The 8462-nt window shown below is 47.4% G+C and overlaps 1 protein-coding gene across 1 annotated transcript in view; it reads right to left on the reverse strand.

Moving 5' to 3' along the window:
- LOC138740838 (integral membrane protein GPR137-like) overlaps nt 1-5857 on the reverse strand; it is a 51243-nt gene extending 45386 nt beyond the window's left edge. Inside the window, exon 1 of the mRNA XM_069894034.1 lies at nt 5557-5857. The gene's annotated coding sequence lies outside the window, so the exon portion shown is untranslated. The remainder of the gene's footprint in view (nt 1-5556) is intronic.
- Between the last annotated feature and the right edge of the window lie 2605 nt (nt 5858-8462).

The raw sequence follows: 8462 nt of genomic DNA on the forward strand, positions 1-8462 counted from the left end.
TTACCTACTCATATTCAATGGTTACAGGCTTTCCCAAGTTTAGAAAAAAATAGCTAAAGCATTTAAGATCTAAAACTGAACTTTTAGAAGATGTGGAGCCTGTTCATGGAGTGTTGCCATAATTTATCAAATTAGGGTGTTTGGATGCACCCGAACAGCGCTGTTTTCTTCATTTCCTATATATTTCAGAAACACAAGAAACTTTATTTAGAAGGAGAGGTTTGATTAATGGGGGGGGGGGTTCTTTTCTTATTTTTTTCCTTTCTTTTTCCTTTTGAGATATTTTGTAAAAGGGGTTTGATTGAGAGAAGAACACACAACTTTCATATGTATTACTTTAATTATACTGGATAAGTACAAATTGTCTTTTTTCTTTTTATCTTTCAATCTATGTATTGGATCAATATGTGTTTTATTAAATTAAACTTAATAAAGATATTTTAAAAACAAAGAACTTGAACTATCGTAGTAAATACTGTAGTGATTCAAAAAATTTAAACAGTACAGTAACAGGCCCTTCCGGCCCATGAGCCTCGTGCCCCTCAAGAACACCAATGAGCCTATAAACAATGTATGTTTTGGAAGGGTGGGAGGAAACTGGAGTACCCGGAGGAAGTAAAAGCACAATGCTGGAGAAACTCAGCAAGCAATCAATGTAATTTATGGAGCAAAGATCAAGACACATAACCAACGTTTTGGGAAACCCACGCAGACACGGGGAGAGCGTACAATCTTCTTACAGACAGTCCTGGATTCAAACCTGAGTCGCTGGCACTCTAATAGTGATGTGCTAACCACTACACTCACCAGGCTGCCCTTCCTTTTTCCCTTTTATTAAGATACAAGATTCAATGTTGTGGATTCCTGGTGCAGTAAGCTGGACCACATGATATCCTTCAGGTAGGTAAAAACACAAAGCTGGGGAAACTCAGCAGATCAAACAGTGCACTTTATGGGATAAACATCCATAATCAATGTTTCAGGCATGAGGCCTTCATCAAGGTATCCTTCTTGACCAACCAACCAGAGGGGAGCTAGCTGCAGCAAGATCCAAGTGCATCCTATCCCTTTATGAGCATAAGTCATCCCAAACTTGAAATTTCCCGTGGATTTGCACACAACTCTGCATCTTTCTATGACCAAGACTACCAAGGACCATAGAACAACCTGGCCAAGAGTCACAAAAAAGCCTTCTAGCACACAGGAGATGGGACTCAGGACAAAATAACCATGTGTAAAAAGCGTGCTTGCTGTGCAGGTTGATAGGGTAGTTAAGAAGACCAATGGGATTCTGGGCTTCATTAATAGGGCGATTGAGTTCAAGAGTTGAGAGGTCATGTTGCAACTCTACAAATTTCTGGTGAGACCCCACTTAGGAGTCACCTCATTACAGGAAGGACGTGGAAGCTCTGGAGAGGGTGATTTACCAGGATGTTGCCTGGATTGGAAAATAAGCCTCATGAGGACTTTTCTCTTGGGAACAAAGAAGAATGAGAGGAGACTTAATAGAGGTGTACAGGATTCTGATTGGCACAGATAAGGTGGATAAGCCAGTGCCTTTTTCCCAGGGCAGGAATGGCAAACACCAGGGGACATCTCTACAAAGTGAAGGGAGGAAAGTTTAGGAGAGACATCAGGGGTATTGTTTTTTTTTAAACAGAGAGGGTACCTGGAATGCCATGCCAGGGATGATGGTGGAGTGTGAAACATTAGGGGCATTTAAGAAACTCTAGACTGGTACATGGATGAAAGAAAAACAGAGGGTTACAAGGTAGGAAGGGTTCTTTTTTTTGGTAGGACTATATAGGTCGGTACAACATCGAGGCCAAAAGTACCTGTACTCTGCTGTTACATGTTCTCATCGAAAACCCAAAGAGATTCAAGAACATAGGGCAGCACGGTTGGGGTAGCAGTTAGTGCAATGCCTTTACAGCGCCAGCGATTGGGACCTGATTTGGGTTCAAATCCTGCACTGCCTGTAAGGAGTTTGTATGTTCTTTCTGTGTCTGCATGGGCTTTCTTCAGGGACTCCAATTTCCTCCCACCCTTCAAAAACATAGGTTAATGGGGTGTAAATTGGGTAGGCCTGTTACCATGCTGTATATCTAAATTTTAAAAATTTAAATTGAAATAAAAATTTAAAACAGATTGACTAAGTTCACTAAAATATATTTTTTTTAGGCATAACAGCACGGTAACAAGTTCTTTCGGCCCATGAGCCTATGCCGCCCAATGACACCCGATTAACCCATATCCTCTGGTACGCTTTTGAATGGTAAGAGGAAATCACAGCACGCACAGGAAACCGACGCAGACATGGGGAGAATATACAAACTCCTTACAGACAGCGCAGGATTCGAACCGCGGAACTGATCGCTGTCGCTGCAAAGGCAATGTGCTAACCACCATGCTGAGGGGATGCCTTAATTTCTTGTGTTTGAAAGTGACCACCAGCCTCAAACCATTCCCTGGGAGCCAGGTAGAAACACAGAGGCAGTAATGATTAATACCTTGCTTCAATGACTAGCTAGCAGACAATCACAGACTCCTGTCAGCCAGGAGTCACCTCCTTGAAGTTAGGAATATGGATCATGGTCTGAAGCCACTGAGTTTATTTTATTCTCATGGCACAATTGGCCGATTAAGACACACAATAAAAATTACATTACACCAGTTTTCTGAAGATGACAACCGTTCCAATTCTGTCATAAACATGGAGACACCCAGACGAAAACGTGAAAACACTCCCCCAACTCTTAACACATCCTCGCACAAGTGGTCACACATGCGCTCCCCCTCTCATGCCTGCAAACCCAGGTTTGTGGTGGAAGGTGAAAAATATTTTCCAAACTTTATTAGTGATTCTTAAGATCAAATTAGATCCATGCCCTGTAATAATTAGGTCCATGCCCTGTAATAATTAGGTCCATCCCCCGTAATAATTAGGTCCATCCCCCGTAATAATTAGGTCCATCCCCCGTAATAATTAGGTCCATCCCCCGTAATAATTAGGTCCATCCCCCGTAATAATTAGGTCCATCCCCCGTAATAATTAGGTCCATCCCCCATAATAATTAGGTCCATCCCCCGTAATAATTAGGTCCATCCCCCGTAATAATTAGGTCCATCCCCCATAATAATTAGGTCCATCCCCCGTAATAATTAGGTCCATCCCCTGTAATAATTAGGTCCATCCCCTGTAATAATTAGGTCCATCCCCTGTAATAATTAGGTCCATCCCCTGTTATAATTAGGTCCATGCCCTGTTATAATTAGGTCCATGCCCTGTTATAATTAGGTCCATGCCCTGTTATAATTAGGTCCATGCCCTGTAATAATTAGGTCCATGCCCTGTAATAATTAGGTCCATGCCCTGTAATAATTAGGTCCATGCCCTGTAATAATTAGGCCCATGCCCTGTAATAATTAGGCCCATGCCCTGTAATAATTAGGCCCATGCCCTGTAATAATTAGGCCCATGCCCTGTAATAACTAGGAATGGGATGTTAAGTAAATAATTATGGTTATACTTCTGATTTACAATTTTCAGGTGATACAAATTTGAATTATGTTATTAATTAGAAGATCATGTATAATGGGTTTTGTCTATGTAACTCAATAAAATATTTTAACAAGAAAGAAAGGAAGGTAAGAACACATCTACACACCCAGTGTTCCGCCAAGTCACTGCCAGTCAGTCACGCCCAGAACCATGCTCGTTTCGTGCGAGTCCCAAACACACCCTGAGACAAGTTCAACATGACAAAAAAAACTCGACCGCGCAGTTGCTAGTAAGAATGAGGCGCACACACAAACACCAGCATGAGACCAAACACATCCACCTGAGTGGTTAAAAAAAAACTGCTGGAGGAACTCAGCAGGTCATGCAGCTTCCAAAGGAGGGAAAGATGTATGACCGAGGATGCGGGCCTGAGCCCTTCTTTCAGGTTTGAGCTGAATACAAAGGCTGGGGGAGGAGGGAATAAGGAGCAGGGGGAGGAGAACAGGCCAACAGTCAAAAGGCCACAATTGGACATGGATAGGAACCAGAAAAAGAAAGGTGAGAATTGCTCAGGAGGGGTGTGAATGCAGAGCTCGAGGAAAGGAGAAAAGGGAAAGGGGAGGAGGGCTAATGGAAACCAGAGAAATCAACGTTAATTATGGTTTTTAGACTGCAATGTCAGGAAAACTGTGGAACAATATTAACATAATTACTGCCCATGTGGTCGATCACACCTTTTTAGACTGCATGTACCTGAGTGCAACAGTCCTGGGGGTTGGACATACAGTCAAGTGGATGACCATCAACAAATTTTTCCAGTATGATTTACACTGCAGGCTTCCTCCAAAAAGTTGGAGGGGTCCTGCAGGACAAATTGTGGTGCAGGAATTGACTCAAAATTCCCGCACATTCCTTTTTTAAACCGCCTGTGTAGCAGCAAAATTCCTTAATTGGGCCGCTACATGCCTGCAGTATAAAAACCATAAATACCTTCTTGGTTGGATGGAGCCCAGATAAAATATGAGGTGTTGTTCTACCAATTTGTGTGCGATCTCAATCTGGCAGTGTATGAGACAATTGATGACTCATCAGCATGGGAATGGTGCGGGGTACTGAGATGGATGGCCACTGAGAGATCGGAGCGGAGGTGCTCCACAAAGCGATCTCCTGATGTAGAAGAGGATGCAGTAGATGACCCCTGATTGGGGCCCCGAATGGCAGTGAGGGAGAGGGCATAGGCGCAAGTGGAGCACCTCCTGCAGTCACAGGGGTAGGTTCCGAGGGGACAAGCAGAGAGGGAAGGGAGTGGACAAGGGAGCCATTGATAAATGGTCTCTGTGGCAGGCAGCTGCTGGGTTGCACGCTGAGCGAGTGTAACAATGGATGTGTTTGGGTGTCATGCTGAGAGTGGGAGCATTTTGCACATCCATTCTCATACTCCTTCAGCGTGAGACCCAAACACGTCCACTGTTACAGTCGTTAAGTATGAGGCATGCATGCAACCACCATCACCCTCACACATGGAAACACATCAATGTGCAAAGGCAAACTTGTTCAGCACAAAAACACTCACTCACGAGCCTTAATGACCATCTCGCAGAAGAACAGCAAGTTCAGCATCTACCTCCTCTACAGCACCCATCCCGTGAAGGGGGTTTGGCCCCTCTTCCCATCCCATGAAGGAGGTGGGGGGGGGGGTATCGGCTCCCCTCCCGTCCTGTGAATGGGGCTCGGAATCCCCTCCTGTCCAGTCAAGGGAAGGTCAGAATCCCCCCTGTCCCGCCAGCCCGCGAAGGATCACCCCACCGGCTTGTGATGGCTCACACACCCCCAAGACCGTGAAGAATCTCACCCACCAGCCTACGAAGGATCATCCTCCCACCCCCATGAAGGATCATTTCCTGCCTATAAAGGATCATCCCACCGCCCCGTGAAGGATCACCCCGGCCCGTGAAGAATCACCCCAAACCCTGAAAGATCGTCCCCAGACCCTGAAGGATCGTCCCCGGCCCCGCCGACATTCTGAAGGCGCCTGACACGAATATTTTTTTTACCAAACTTTGTCCCGAGTTGGTCGGAAATTTATCATCTGTGAGCATGAGCACTGGAGGCAGCCGGACAGGCCACTCGGAAGCCCGGTCGAAGCTGCTCGCGGGACTAGGTAGGGGAGAGGGATCCGACCGGGTCTTAATCCCGCTCCGCCACCGCTGCGTCCGACAGCCGATGCCGACGTTGTGCGCAGGCTCTCCCGGCCGCCGCCGCCGCGCGTGCGCACAAACAAAAGCCCCCCCCCCACGACCGCCATCAGGCCGATGGCCGTGCGCCTGCGCACAACGCAGTCCGCCCCCTCTCGACGACAGCCGACTCACGGTCGTGCGCCTGCGCAGAACTTGAAGATCCTGCCCATTGCGTCAGACACGCCTGTTTCAGCATCGCCTCATGGTAAATTGTAGTTTTAATATGTTTAAAGCGCAGTTTAATTTTTAAATCCATTAGAAATTTTCACATTAGTTTCATAGATGCTGAGCAAAGAAAATAGGGGATGGGTCGAAACATATGAACACAATAATTAAATCACACTTCGCGTCTGTCGCTAAGGATTGTAGGTTATGCAGTTTATGGGACTCTTAATTTGATTGACAGTCTCCTTTTGTAACTTAAAGTGGGTCATCGAGCCCATATGTCTAAAGTTAAATCGTCTCATTTCTATTCTGACATAAATCCTCTTTGTGACTGTGAGAAACACAGCTCACTGGTTAAATAATTTTGCAGAGTCAATAGGTGAAGTGATATAACCTTTTTATTCAACCTTGCAAGAGCGGGTGTCCTCCTTGTGTTAATAACCACTCCTCTGTTAGTTTAATTGGTTAGTTAACTGAGTAATTGATATGTTAGTTTATCCTATCAAAAGCTGTTCCTCTCCTCGTCTTTGTTTACTTCTCCCACTACCCTCATTTCACTACCCACTACCCTTATTTATTCCCATCCTTATTTGGTGGTCACATGTTCCAATTCTTCTCAGAATCAGAATCATGGATGAGCCACGAAATTTGTCATCTTACAGCAGGTCACAGTGCAAACACTTGTGTGAACCACCCGACAAAAGGAAAAAGTCAAAGTGAGGCTGTGGCCTTTGGTTCATCGATCATTCAGGAATCTGATGGCGGTGGGGAAGAAGCTGTCCTTGTGCCGCTGAGTGCTTGTCTTTAGGCTCCTGTACCTTTTTCCCCGATAGTAGCAGAGGGAAGAAGGTGGTGGGGGGGTCTTTGAGGATAGAGACTGCTTTTAGGTGGCCATTTCAAATTTACCAAATATGTAGGGTAGGGTTGGCGCCAGAACAAGTCTTAGAGGGGGCATTAGGGTAAACCAAGGTGGGGGTGGGGCACAGTCCAACACTTGTAAACTTGCTCAGCTGGTGGGGGGACAGGGGAGGGTTGTGTTACTGTGGTGCGCTGTTAGCCAGAATCAGACACACACAAGGTAAAGACTGTACAATTGGCTTTAATCCACAAAGACTTCCACAGAGCCAGGCTGGCTTTGGGAGGAAGGTGCAGGCTTATATCCCGGAGGGTAATTGACACCCGACCGGGTGAGGCTTGATCCATTCAGGCCGACTGATTGACAGCCGGCCAGGTGTTGTCCTGTCCCTTTACACTCCTGCAGGTACAGAGGTTGCCCCCTCTAGTAGGCCGGTGGTACACTCCTGCAGGTACAGATGTTGACCCCTGCTGTAGGCCGGTGGTGTACCACCACTTTTACCCCCTTTAAAATTGTCCTGGGGGGACAGTAACAAGGAATCGTACCCACTATACAACATACTATATTTACAGATTGAGACGATCAGGGTCTCTGTGACCATCGTAGGACTGGCTCTTGGTCACTGGTCAGAGGGGAAGTTGGGGGGCTGGTGGCAGGGGTCTGTGTGACTGGTGTGGTGCTGCGCAGAGGGGTGTCCGAGGGGACGGTCGACGTATGAGTCGAATTGGATAGGTGGGGGGGGGCAGGTTTGTCTCCCAGAGTTGAAGCGGGCCTGTGGTGGTCAAGGAGGTCCTGCGCGCCCCATAGCTGCCAGTTGGCATCATCCTGGGCTGAATGATGCCGTGGGGTGGTGACTGCTCCTGCTGGTGCCAGGTCCCTGGTTGAGATGGTGTCCTCCCTGCCACTGTCGAACCAAACGTAGGCGTAGTTGTGGTTTGCATGTAGGAGGAAGACCTGCTCGACCAGGGCTTCGGCCTTGTGTGTTCGTACATGCTTACATAGGAGCACCAGTCCCGGGGACATGAGCCATACTGGGAGGGACGTTCCAGTCGACCACTTCCTGGGGAATGAGAACAGACATTCATGAGGGGTCTCGTTGGTAGCCGTACACAGCAGTGACCGAATGGCATAGAGTGCCTTGGGCAGGGCGTCCTGCCAGTACTCAACAGCCCACCACTTCAACTTGAGAGCCAGAAGGACTGCTTTCCAGACCATCCCGTTTTCGTGTTCCACTTGCCCATTGCCTCTCGGGTTATAACTCGTCGTGCGACTGGTCGCGATGCCTCTCGCTGTCAGGTACTGGCGCAACTTGTCACTCATGAAACTAGACCCCCAGTCACTGTGGATGAAAGCGGGGTAGCCAAACATGGTGAAGATCTGCCCCAGGGCCTTGATGACGGTGGCCATGGAAGTGTCTGGGCATGGGATAGCGAAAGGGAAGCATGAGTACTCGTCCACTACCATCAGGAAGAAGACGTTTCGGTTAGTGGAAGGCAGGGTCCCTTTGAAGTCCATGCTGAGACGCTTGAAGGGCCAAGTGGCCTTTACAACATGGGCCTGGGGCGGGCGGAAGAAACGGGGTTTACACTTTGCGCAGACCCGACAGGCCTCGGTCATGTCCCTGATGGTATACGGCAGGTTCCGGGACTTAATGAAGTGGTACAACTTGGTGACACCCGGATGGGAGAGGGACTCATGCAAT

The sequence above is a fragment of the Narcine bancroftii genome, chromosome 8 (genome assembly GCF_036971445.1).
Source record: "Narcine bancroftii isolate sNarBan1 chromosome 8, sNarBan1.hap1, whole genome shotgun sequence".
Classification (NCBI taxonomy): domain Eukaryota; kingdom Metazoa; phylum Chordata; class Chondrichthyes; order Torpediniformes; family Narcinidae; genus Narcine; species Narcine bancroftii.